Genomic DNA, 13951 nt, shown 5'->3' with positions numbered 1-13951 from the left:
TTAAAATTAAGAAAAATGTATCTATAAACTTTTCTTGACAGTTTATTCAGTTTCTTGCAAAAAAAAGGCACCCTTGCGAGTGTACGTTACGTGAGTTATAAATAACATCTATGATTACATTTTATTCAACGTACTCTTAATGATATCAGTTAAAAGTAGATTATGGATATCCAATTTAAAGTAGGATTATCAGATATTTTTTCAGTCACTTCGAACTTGATATGCCATCTGTATGCAATAAAATATTTCATTGCTTCTACATTTAATCTCTCGTCTTTATCTGATTCTTATTGTGTGAAACAGTCTTTAAGGTCAGTTTTCTTTTAGTAATATTACAAAGCCAGGGGAAAGATTTTGGAAATCTAAGACAGACCTAGATAAAAATAAAACACCTGCATCATTTTAGTTGGTATGGGATAGCAAGAAGTTTAAATGAATAACCCACATACTTTTATGCTTAATTTTCAGTTTTCATTTTGTTTAAGTTATGGGTACACATTTAGAATTCCAGATGTAGATACGCACTCTTCCATTAAAGCATGGGATGCAGTATTAGGGAATCTTCATCTAATTATTGTTGGTTATCATCTTGAAAGGAAAATATAATTATCAAGGAGTAAAATTTCTCAGGCTACATTCTATAATAATCCCACATTTTTTGTATGTTACCACTGCAAAAACAATGTTTTTGAGTTCTGAATGTGAAAAAAAGTGCAGAAGCCAAAGCTTTAAAGCAACTGTTGTTTCTGAAATGACACCTACGACAGACAGAACAATGAAATTGTCTTTTACTCTTTCAGCTAAAAAGAATGATGTGCCCAGGCCAAGAATGAGGTAAATTAACGCAGTTCTGTGTAGGGAGGCTTGCATTATGCCTTGGTGCCTTATCTGCAGATAAAAAAGCAACGGCTTTGGTTGCTAAGGGTAGCAATCCCATGCCTTCCATACAATCAAAAAGTAAACCATCACAATAAATAAAAGGAAATGGGTTGAAGACCTGAAAGAAATGTTTCATCCAGTCATGCTATTTATGAAAGCTGACAATCTGTAATGGGTGTTGGCAACAGAAAGGTGCAATTACTTCTCTCCTGCGGCTGGGTTGTGGCACTGCTCTGCCTGCAGGGAGCCTGGGAGCAGGGAGGCTGGGGGAGCTGGGGGGTCCTGCCCTATCGGTGCTCTGGTGGCTGTTACTGACAGTACAAGGCAGCAGACAGAAGACGAGATGCCACATAACACATACTACAGAGTAAATGGAACTCTCATGTTTACACGCACAACTTCTGTAGCACTGCCCACAAGACTCATGGAGGAGGCAGGGGGTGGACGGGGAAAAAGACACCTACAAAATACCATTCACACCTCTAATCGTAATTGCAACACTTGAAGCATCTTTATCATTGCTATAGTACTAGAGGGCTGTAGTTTTAATTTCCAGTTTAAGTTACACAGTATTGTCATATCACAGGGACTAGAGTTTCAGAAGCTTTAGCCATTTTTTTAAACAACATGGTTTTCTTGGCTTACTTCAGAATCACAGAAAGGGTAAGCTTGCAAATCTTTTAATAAGGCAATTACGTGCAGACAAAGATTAGATCTCATGGCACAATAGATTTTTTGCTATATTTTTGAGTATCTTTTTGATACTCCACTGTCACTAGACAAGAGCTCTGAATAGTAATGTGACAAGTCTATTCAGGAGACAACAATACAAGATTCCTTAATTGTGCTCACTTGTATGCCACACAAACCTGCACTTAATTTTCCTGCCTGTTTTGCAAATGTGGAACGAAAATACTACTTAGATTCAACAGTGCTTTTAGTGCTTTATCTGTGAAATCTGCATTTTGTATTTGTAAAATGAAAATGTTGAGATAGTCAATCACTTAATTTTTCCCATACAGTGAAAATCTTATAATCTCCTGATTCAAAATGTCAATCTTAATATAGAAATGAATTTCATCTTATTAAAAAAGGCAAAATAAATGAGCAAAATACAGACTGCAAAAGGGAGGCTGTGCTATTTTCAAAATGTGAAGCCTGTAACCTCATGTTTGTTTTCTGAATGTCTGCCTGAGAGATAAACCCAGAAAGGCATGGGAGTATATTTTCCTGCATGGTTTGTTTTGTAAGTAGCATTACATAAGAATTATCATTTTTACATATTTCCCTGCTAAACTGATGTGTATAAAAGAGCTAATTATCATTATTCCCAGATTTTAGTGGGAGGCTGAGGTAGAAGAGTGGTGGTTTGCAGGAGGCCACGCTGTATATTGATGGCAAATCTAAGATTAAAACCAGTGCTGCCTGGATTCCAGTGTATATCCCGATGGACACGGGAAAAGGTCACAGGATCTTCCAAATAGAAATTGAAAAATCCTGCCGTAAGTTAACCTCCCCCTTCACAAAGACAAAATTATAATCAATACTATGTATTAATCCCAAATATATGAAGCCATTGTGGACACCTTTCAGAGGACCTGAGGGATGTTCACCAAACAGTAGTGCTGATGTTTTTAATTTCAGTTATACAAATTAATACATACACTTGTAATAAATATACATAAATGCATCTATATATAAGTATTACATTAGCATAAAAATAAACTAACAACTAAATCTTCACTTGTTTGCTCTTGTCTCATAGAGGAATAACCTCTTGCCTGTAGGAGTCCATTGTATTTGGAAGATAACAATATTTAATTCCATATTTAGTGCAGTAATACCTTTCTGTTTTTTTTCAGAATATGGTCTCAGTAGGCATGACCTAGGCCCCAGCACGTTGCAGTGATTTGTGTCTCTTTGGAATTGCCAGGATGACAGCATACTTATTCCAAATATTTCACGAGTTTTTCAGGAGCCTACACTTGTTCAGTGGTGAAGTTCCAAAGCACTGGAGATGACAGTAATGCTGAGTACAAATGCTGAGATTGGTCTCGCCACCAATAATTTTATTGTACCATAAACCAGTGTTACATGGTACAGCAAAGTGATAGTCTTAATCCAAGTCCACGAGGTGTTAAACAGCACATAAATACTGATGAACAATATATACAGCAAGTAAGGTGTTACATAGCACAACTCTGAGAACGAGCATAACCACTTTGAGAGCAAATAAACTAACATTGTGATCACTGACTAGTAAAATTATATAATGAATGCTTGTAATAAATTTGTTTTAACACTCTCTGGTCAGATCTGTTTTTATCTCAACCCTCTGAGCCCCATGTTGGGTGTCAAAAAGGACTGTTGTGGTTTAACCCCAGCAGCCAACTATAAACCACCCAGCCGCTCATTCATCCCCTGCCCACCTTGTGGGATGGGGGAAGACAATCAGAAAAGTAAAAGTGAGAACACTTGTGGCTTAAGAACAGTATAATAATAGAAATAAATAATAATACTAGCAATGAAAAGGAAAATAACAAAAAAAGAGAGAAAAATAAACCCCAAGAAAGACAAGAGATGCAAATGAAAAACAACTGCATGCCACCAACTAACCAATGCTCAGCCTGACCCTAAACATTATCCAGGTTCATCTTTTTCTGTGAATTTAAAAATTTTACTTCTGTAACAGGTACCCTAATTGCAAATATTGTGCATGAAGTTTATTGCCAAAGATGCTGTTATTTTCCAGTAAAAGTGTAATTTTTCAATATTATCATTCTAGCTGCACAAAATCTAATGGATAAATAAATTCTTTATTGACTTCAGCTCAAACAGAAGGGTCATGTGATTAGACAAATAATCAAATGTTGGCAGAAAGAGAGTGAAAAGTTAAAAGCCATCAGTCATTTAAACTGAAAATTTCAGGCTATTTGGCAGGATTTATATGAAGTCCAAAACGAACCAGACAAAATTCCAGGTTTCTATGAGCCTGGTGAGCCGTTCTCTAATGTATTACAGTTAATTTCCTGCTAGGGTTTCAAACAGTAGGTGCAACTTACAGAAAGCTTTTATAAGGAATTCCACTTTTTTACAATGGGGCACATGATCTTTCTACATACCTTTTGCTTTCCCACCCAAAATAGTGCTGCCTGCCTTTGCCTGATATTTTTAACTGCTGCGCTGCTAAGCTGCTGGAGTCACAGCAGCTAAAGAGAGTCTTTGGGAATCTATTGTCCATGTTGTGTGCTGGTGTTGAATGAATTGAGAAGTGGAGATGCAGAAGCTCTGGCTGATCTGTCAGTTCAGGAATAGTATCATAAAAATGAGAGCAAGGAAGCATGACTGAAAAAAGATATAGCACCATGCACCTCTTGCACACTACATCTGTCACATAAAGTCATGGTAAAATTAGAAGACTTCAAAAAATAACTATCCCCACCAATAAATGAAATAAATTCAACCTAGCAGATATTGGAAGTGAATAAAAAGGTGATCAAAACCTGCTGTGCTGTCTCCACATGTGTACCCCTGTTTACCCTTCTGTGCTGGGAACCCCTGAGCTACTCCTGAATTTACAATGGCAATTTACAGACAGTGCTGTAGCCTTGCCATAGATCTTTTATTTCCAGCTGTAGTGGGGAAATAGTGCAGTAGGTGAAAATACAGAATATAATCTATGCAAATGTTCAGGGTTAGGTCTTGGAATTGGATCTATGTAAGCAAACCCATCTGCAAGGTGTAGCAGTGTTTACTACCATAAACAATCCCATTGATTTGACTTGGCTGGGGTCAAGAAGACAGTTGACATTAAGCCTTTTTCTATACATTACTGCAGAATTGAGCCTTATGTTGAAAGAGTATAACAGTCCTTGTAATTAACACACAGCGTGAAATTCTGTTTTTATCTACCATGGAAAAGAAGACTAGAATTGAAACATCATTAAATTCTCACTCTTCTATTAGCTATTCTTTCTCTATTATATTTTGCTGTAATATTTGTAACCATGAACAACTGTATCCTGAGTCAGGGTAAATATTTCTTTGGGAAGGCCCACTCAAAAGTTTTTATTGCTGTATTTTGTAAGCTGTATTTCAGAGAAACACTCCAATAGCCCAATTACAGTTAGTGTGGCATTTTTAATAATTTCATGGTTTTGTCACCCATGTGGAAGTTTAGATAATTTACACATACTAATGAGATATATTCTGAAAGTTTTATAATATTTTAAACCTTAACATTTTATGATTTCAGATTTGGTGAATGTAAAAAGTTTATTTTTTGCATTGGATGTACAAGTTGGAAATATACCACAAAATCTGTTAGTAAAGAGTATTTTTCAAAACCAACTAATTTGTTGTTAAAGACATGCTATTGATATTGAAGTAAAACATATAAGGAGTAAAATGAGTTGCCTGTGTGATCTTAATCCATATAAACATAATCTTTTAAATGTCCTGAAATGTAAGACTTTTTGTAAACAATAATAAATTATTAGTAGCAATAGCTATTTGCACAGTTTTACTTGATGAATAAAATGTTAGAAAATTTATATACACAGCTGTATATACACATATGTGTATACCTATAAATACTTTTTGTATATTTAATTAGGCTATTATAGATAGACCAATACCTAAAATGACTACTTTCTACCTAGGTTCCAGTTTCATTTTAAAATTGGGAGTTCTTCTAAGCAGGGATTTTATTCTGCAGTGCTAATCATAGTAGCAATCCAATAGGTAACGTAAGAATAAAAGGTAACACATGATAGCACATAATTCTAATAACCATTTTTAACTTCTTAAACTGAACAGTTTGCATCTAGATTTTACCAGGCAGTGTACTGCTCAGTACAATTACATTAAAACTATTAACATGAATTTTGTGTGCTGCAACTTTAATTATACTACTTTTTTTAATTACTAGTCAGAAAAAATTACTTTTAATCATAATATAAATAATAATATGATAATTTATGAAAAAAGTATTTTTTATAGATTGTATTTCACTGAATTCGGGTGGACCTGCAGACTACCCATGTGTGCTAATGAAAGTTGATTAGCTTCCTCTGCAGTTCAGGCTACCATGGTACAACGTTTGAGAGACCTTCTACATTGCTTTCTAGAAATATATGATAGGGCTTAATGCAAGGTAGCTTTAGAGCTACAGTCCTCTGAGATTCTGGGCTGCTCTTTCTCCTGTGGAGACAAGTGTCCGTGTCAACATATCCTGGTGCTCCCCGAAGCTGAGAGGAGTTTTAACCTTCCAAAGTTTAGGTTCGGAATACCTAAGAGGTATAGCAGGGAATATCAAAGGGAAGGAGGATGTGAAAAGTATCTAACTTGAGGGAGCAATGTGAATTAAGTACAGTGTTATGGGGAGAACCAGTGGAGAATTCAGATTTAGCAGCCCTTTAACAACCAGTTTTGCATAGCTGCAAATGATGATACCAAGATGAGATTGTGAGAGCAGTTTACAGCACAGATGAAATTTTAACAGTAATTTGTAGGTAGTAACACCCTAAGGGTCCTAATGTGCAACTTCTTGCTTACTATATGCCAAGAATACCCACAAAGCTTGTGAACGGTGAAATTGCTGATTTCAGCAAAAATCAATAGTATAAGGACAGGGTATATCCAAGAGAAGAGGTGGCAGGAAGCTCTGCCTTCAGTCCCCCAGCAGTCACATGTCCCATCTGCTCAGACATCCCCATCTCCCTCCTGTCACCTGGTCTATTTACCCCACTTTTTTGCCCCTGTCTGTCAACATTTTGTAAAATACTATATGCCCTCTACTCCATACCATACCCCCTCTTTACTTCATTCCTGTGAGAGTCCACCTGGAGTACAGTGCCCAGTTCTGGGGTCCCCAGTACTGGAAAGAGATGGACCTATGGACAGCAGGTCCATAGGAGGGCCACAAAAATGATCAGAGGGCTGGAACACGTCTACGAAGAAAGGCTGAGACAGTTGGCATTGTTCAGCCTGGAGAACAGAAGGTTCTGAGTAGAAGCTCTTGTGGCCTTTCATAGAATTATACAATCATTTAGGTTTGAAAAGGCCTTTAAGATCATCAAGTCCAACCATTAACCTAGCACTGCCAAGTCCACCACTAAACCACGTCCCTAAAGCACCACATCTACAAGCCTTTTAAATACCTCCAGGGGTGGTCACTCAACCACTCCCCTGGCCAGCAGATTCCAATGCCTGACAGCCCTTTTGGTAAAGAAATTTTTCCTAATATCCAATCTAAATGTCCCCCCAGCACAAGTTGAGGCTGTTTCCTCTTATCCAATCACTTGTTTCTTGGGAGAAGAGACCAACACCCAACTCACTGCAACCTCCTTTCAGGTAGTTGTAGAGAGTGATAAGGTCTCCCCTCAGCCTCCTCTTCTCCAGGATAAACAACCCCAGTTCCCTCAGCTGCTCCTCATAAGATTTGCCCTCTAGACCCTTCACAACTTCATTGCCCTCCTCTGGAACGTTCCAGAACCTCAATGTCCTTCTTGTGGTGAGGGGCCCAACACTGAACACAGTACTTGAGGTGCGGCCTCACAAGTGCTGAGGACAGTCAATTCCATAGTCTCGCTAGCCACACTATTTCCCATCCAAACCAGGATGCTGCTGGCCTTCTTGGCCACCTGGGCACACTGCTGGCTTATTTTCAGCCAGCTGTCAGCCAGCACTCCCAGGCCCTTTTCCACCAGGCAGCTCTCCAGCCACTCCTCCCCAAGCCTGTAGTGTTGCATGGGGTTGTTGTGACCCAAGTGCAGGACCCGGTGCTTGGCCTTGTTAACCTCATACAATTAACCTCATCAATCCAGCCTGTCCATGTCCCTCTGTAGAGCCTTCCTATCCTCGAGCAGAGCAACACTCCTACTTAATTAGTTGTCATCTGCAAACTTACTGAGGATGCACTTGAACTTGTCATCCAGATCATTGATAAAGGTATTAAACAGAACTGGTCCCAACACTGAACCCTGAGGAACACCACTTGTGACTGGCCACCACCTAGATTTAACTCCATTCACCACAATTCTCTGGGCCTGGCCATCCAGCCAGTTTTTTACCCAGTGAAGAACACGCCCATCTAGGACATAAGCAGCCGTTTTTTTCCAGGAAAATGCTGTGGGAAAGTGTGCCAGAGGCTTTACTGAAGTCTAGGTGGGCAACATCCACACCCCTTCCTTCATCCACTAAGTGGGTCACCTTGTCATAAAATGAGATTGGGTCAGCCAAGCAGGACTTACCTTTCCTAAACCCATCCTGATTGGGCCTGATCACTTGGTTATTCTGTACATGCTGCATGATGGCATTCAAGATGAGCTGCTCTATAACCTTCCCTGGCACCAAGCTCAGGCTGACAGGCCTGAGACCAGGCCTGAAGGTCCTTGGATCCTCCTTCCAGCCCTTCTTGCAGATCGACATCATATTTACTAACCTCCAGTCAAATGGGACCACTACAGTTAGCCAGAACTGCTGATAAATGATGGAAAGCAGCTTCGTGAGCATTTCTGCTAGTTCATTCAGTACTCTCAGGTGGATCCCATCTGGCCCCGTAGGCTTGTGTGTGTCTAGGTGGTGTAGCAGGTCACTGACCATTTCCCCTTGGATTATAGGGGCTCCATTCTGTTCCCTGGCTCTGTCTTCCAGCTCAGGGAGCTGGGTACCCAAAGAACAACTGGTCTTACTATTAAAGACTGAGGTAAAGAAGGCATTAAGTACCTCAGCCTTTTCCTCAGCCTTTGTCACTATGTTTTCCCCAGCATCCAATAAAGGCTGGAGATTCTCCTTAGCCCTCCTTTTGCTGCTAATGTATTTATCAAAACATTTTTTATTTTCTTTTACAGCAGTAGCTGTGTTATGTTCTAGTTCATCTTTGGCCCTTCTAATCTTGTCCCTGCATAACCTCACAACATCCTCGTAGTCCTCCTGAATTGCCTAACCCTTCTTCCAAAGGTCATATACACTCTCTTTTTTCCTGAGTTCTAGAAAAATCTCTCTTTCCCACTGGCTTGTCTTTTGGCACCTGGCCATAGCCTGTTCCTGTGCCTTTCAATGCTTAAAGAGGGCACATGAGTAAGGTGAAAGACGTTTTACAAAGACCTGTAGTGACAGGACAAGGGGTAATGGGTTTAAACTGAAAAAGGGTAGATCTAGGTTGGATATAAGGAAGGCATTTTTTACACTGAGGGTGGTGAAACACTGGAACAGGTTGCCCAGAGAAGTTGTGGATGCCTCATCACTGGGAGTGTCCAATGTCATGTTGGAAAGGGCTTTGAGCAACCTGATCTAATCAAAGATGTCCCTGCCCATGGCAGGGGGGTTGCACTAGAACATCTTTGAAGTTCCCTTCCAATCCAAACCATTCTATGATTTTATGATACCCCCATGTGCTTTCATACTCATGTGATTTCAGTGACCTTCTTATTGGCTGCCCATTTCCTTAGGACTAGGAAGTGCTTATACATAAAAATATATAAATTTATACATATGTATATTTGTCCGTACATATACTTTATATGTATAAGGGAATATAAAAATATATATTTTTTTTCTTTGTACATAGATACACATTATGTGTATATTTGTTAATGCTCATGTATAGTGTATTTTTACCTATATAGTTATATGAAAATTAAGTTTATATATACATATATAAAAGCATAGGAATAAAGTATGTAAAGCATTATTTAGCAAGACCTGATTAATTTCTGTGAGAAGTTCAAAGCTGAAGTGACACAGCTCCCTCTGTTCCTTGCCTGGGAAACAGGCCGTGCCAGCAGGTCTGCTCTGTGTTTGTGCAGAGAGGGAGGCTATATGAGTGGATAACCTTCCACTGCAGCACAAAGTCATTCTTTGGATAGATAGCATACAGGCTCAACTTACTGTGAAAACACTCGAGAAGGAATTTTTCTATTAACTTTCATAGTTTTCCATTAAGGCCCATTGCCTTTGAACCTCAAGCATATACTACTTTAATGCTGAGACCTCCAGCAGCAACTTGGAGGTGCCAAGAAGCAAGGCAGAGTTAGGGACACGCCTCAGCCACCTGCCATAATGATGGGTGGTATAAACGTATAAACTTGACATTGTACACTAACAAAGGGAATAAGCAGGAAAGCTAGTGGTGACTGGCTTTCTCACTTGAAAAAATAAGCCCCCATAAAACCCAATCAACCAATGAACCAAAATAAAGAGAGGGGGGAAAGATGTTGTCCTTTTCAAAAGTAAAATTTTAGAAGTGTTTTTCTTAAGAATCAGTAGCATAGGGTTCATTTACTCCTGGTACAGGTTTTTTTTTAAGGCTTTGTAATAGTTTTAATAGTTAGATCTTCAAAAGACAAGTGTCTGCCTGTCCATATTGTCAACTCAGAATAAGTGCCATAACATTTAAATATCAAAACATTTCTTACTCTCTTATTTTCTAGTTCTGGGATCTGTAGCTACAACTACAGCAGGAAAGGCCAGACTTTGCCAAAAGGGGATAGAAAATGATTGTGCTCATTTTGTAGTGATTAGTAATTCCTAATCTAATAAATAACAAAAAGTGCAGGTCAGGGTTTAGATCTAATCTTAATGTGTTTTTTTGTATCTGCTTTTCACATTTTAGAAGGTTACTGATAACTATGTGGTTTTAATGTTGTTATATGAAGCTGTTCTTAAAGCTCCTGTTATTTTTCCTTAGATCCTTCCTTCAGAGATAATGACTAAATATGTGCAATAATTTTATACACTTTTGTTATAATCCTGCAATCTAAGACTATTAAAATAGTCTTTTAGATCATTGTAACATGCAGATTAAATAAAGGCAGTCTGTACTCTGGAAGCTTATTTTATTTTCTCTTAGATCTATTAAAATGATTTTTTTCCTTTCTAAACAATATAAAGCCTGTTGGCCAAAGCTCTGACTAGAAGACATGATTCAGCTGTTGACCATTAGACATGGACTGACAAGCCAAAGTGTGTGCTGGTGGTGCATGTGATGATGAGACATCTTGTGGATTGCAGAGGCTTTCCCATCACTTGGCTCGTCATTTTCTGCCAGTCTGTGCTGTGCTGCTCCCTGTTCTGCTGCATGCTGAGCCACTTAGCTGGGAGTACTAATCCACACAAAATATGAGCTGATATCTGTCTAGAACCATGTGAACTAAAGATAAATATGAAGATGAAAAGATAATAAGAGTCCTGTGAAAATGATAAAAGCATGTGAAAGGATTATACAGATAGGCTATTCAAAGAGAAACTCCAAGCACAAGGAAAGACTAGAAAAATTCTCCCACTGTGTTGTTGGTATTTAGACTCCAGCTGACGGAATCACTAATTCAGGGAACTTTCACTATTTCTTACTGTAATAGAGATTCCACTGTTCTTAAAATAAATTGATTTTGTGTCGCAGAAATCCACCCTTCCCCCTTTATTTTTACTTCAGTCTCCTGAATCCAGTCTAGACAATGCAATCATAAAATGGAGCAAGTTTTAAGGCTCCTTTGCACAGAGCCATAGAAGACACCTGGAGGCACTTCTCTATAATGGTAACTTTAGGTTAATGCTTTCATGTAGCATTTTCTGTAAGCTGTAAAGTCTGATGAGGTTTGACTTTTAGTCTGATGAGGTTTGACTCTCATTTTCTTAGGAGAGTCATGATTTTACAGTCAGGACGTTGATATAATGATGCCATCAGCTTCTGCATAATTGCTGAGATTTTTAGACACCACCAGAATTGCCATCTGTACAATCATTTGCAATTTTTGTAAGTGAAAAATAGGAATCTAATATGCTAAGGTAGGTCTGCATACAATATAATTGGACACTAACATGGATGGATGAAGGTTGTAAAGTAGCAAAGCTCGAGGCTTTCATGACTATGCTCAGTCAGAGGAAGAAGGATGACTGGTTGACTGTGGCCAGCAAACAGTGCCAGGAAAACATCCAATAATTCTTGTAATTATGTGAGAACCTGTACAGAAGATGGCTGTCACCATGACAGAACTGGGAAATAACATGCCTCTTTTCTTGCTTAATTTTGAGAAAAGTTGTCATTTCTCATGGCCAGTACTTCCACAGTGTATATATAGAAACGCCACTTTTGGCGTATTTAGCTGCAGACCTCTTCTCTGATGCAAACAGATGGTTCTAGCTATGTTTTATAAACATGCCTGGTATTACAAAGGAAGGAGTCTTTGACAAAGCCTTAGCCACTTCCTCTCTTCTGAAAAGAATCAGTAGTGTCCATCACTACTATTTCCACAACTGAGCACAACTGTAGGAAAGATGTGCATGTATCAATGCTTCACAGTATCAGTTGTTTTGCAGTTTCCTTTAGCCTATCCAACTAACAACTGCATACATAAGATCTGAACAAAGTAGCTGTACCTTTAATTTTTCAGCTACCTTGTTAAATATTTTTTTCTCATGTTGTTCCTCCATTTCCAAGACCATCCCTTCTGAGGGATATTTGAGTTCAAGTCTTTTGGTATAACATTTCCCTGGACAAATCTGTAAATCTTTTCATGTCTGCGTTTCCCTGACTATGGAACAGAGAGAAAATGTCTTTGTACTTTGGCAAGCAGATAGAAAATACTATGTAAATTAATCTGTTTGATTCGTCTGTAATCCCTCATTCTCTGACAGTCAGTGTTGCTGTTAATTCAATACTTTCTACTTTCATTTTCATCTTGGACACACTAATTGCATAAACCTGGCATCCTCTGCTGGTTTAGACAAGAAAGGATCTTCCATCTGGAAGAACACAATACAGACACTAAACCATCAAGCTGGCTGTCTCTTTATGTCTAAGCCATCCTTTTTCATTTAGTCATTTTATAAATAGTTTCCTGTTTGACATTGAGATATCACTTATTTCCTCTGCTAAAGTACACTAAAATTTCATTTTATCCTGTGGTACCTTCTGAGACCAGCCATTATACAAAGCTGAAGTCTTTGAATTGTCCATTGCTAGCTCGATGGAGAGCATAAATATTGGCATAAGTACCTTACCAGCCCATTGGCCTCTTATTTTAGCCAACTGTAACATTATTTATTATTTTAATTGAGTTAGGGATGAGTCATTCTTCTATAGTCAAGTAAAGGATGGTGACTTCCCTTTATCTTCCTGAAATGTCAGGTATAAGCTTTTTCCATCCCAGGAAGATATAAGGTGATTTTGTAGCTATTTCTATAGGCTTGGTCCTATTCCTTTTCAAATGAATATCAAATGCTATGGGTTCTTATCTACATTAGCTGAAGGCTTGTATGAAATCCATATCCCTTGCCTGTCCTGACCGATTGCTGAGTGTGGCTGCTAGTACAGACACCCAGATCTGACCCTAACTATTCCTTCTCATAGTGTTGACAGCCCTCTAACATTTCTGTGCTTCAACATGCCCTTCTACTTCATCTTTTGAGGCAGTGCTGATATGATGGAACCATTCATAATATGTTGGTGCAAAATCATGCCTGTGCAGAGGAAGACTCTTCCTTCTTGTCTTGAGCTTCTAGAAAGCCACCAATTTCTGCATTTCTTCTCACACTTCACTACCTGGTACAGTGCATGGTGGACGTAAAGAGTCTGCTAAGAAATAATAGTAAAAAACCCACATATTTTTGTCCTAGTGAAGTCTGGCTGCTGACACTGGGCATGTTTTTACTTCTTCTTCTCTTTTTTTTAGTCTAATTCCTGCTGCTGCAGAGAGGCAGCTGTATTTATGCTCATGGGGCTGTTTCTATCAGGCTCTGGAAACAATCAGAGATGGACTCATGCTGATCACTTTTTGCAGGGTGGTCTGCAATCCTCAGAGTCCACTGGGATTGCACTGAGCATGAAGGATTATTTCAATTTTATTACAACCACAAGTCAAAAAGTGATGCAAATTGGGAAGCTGTTTTGTAATGGCAAGGAGTGAGCTATGCCAAGCAGGTGGAGAGACCTGCTATGCCATATCGCGAAAGAGCAGGAATACTTTAGGTCTTGTCAGGAAGGGAAAAAATTGCCTTGCTGCCTCGAGCAGTATAACGTATTTATTACAGCATATTTTTTAATCTCTCTAACCATATACTACTGTGGCTG

Source organism: Phalacrocorax carbo, chromosome Z (genome assembly GCF_963921805.1).
Source record: "Phalacrocorax carbo chromosome Z, bPhaCar2.1, whole genome shotgun sequence".
Classification (NCBI taxonomy): Eukaryota; Metazoa; Chordata; class Aves; order Suliformes; family Phalacrocoracidae; genus Phalacrocorax; species Phalacrocorax carbo.
The sequence above is the reverse complement of the archived record's forward strand: the minus strand, read 5'-3'. Positions refer to the sequence as shown.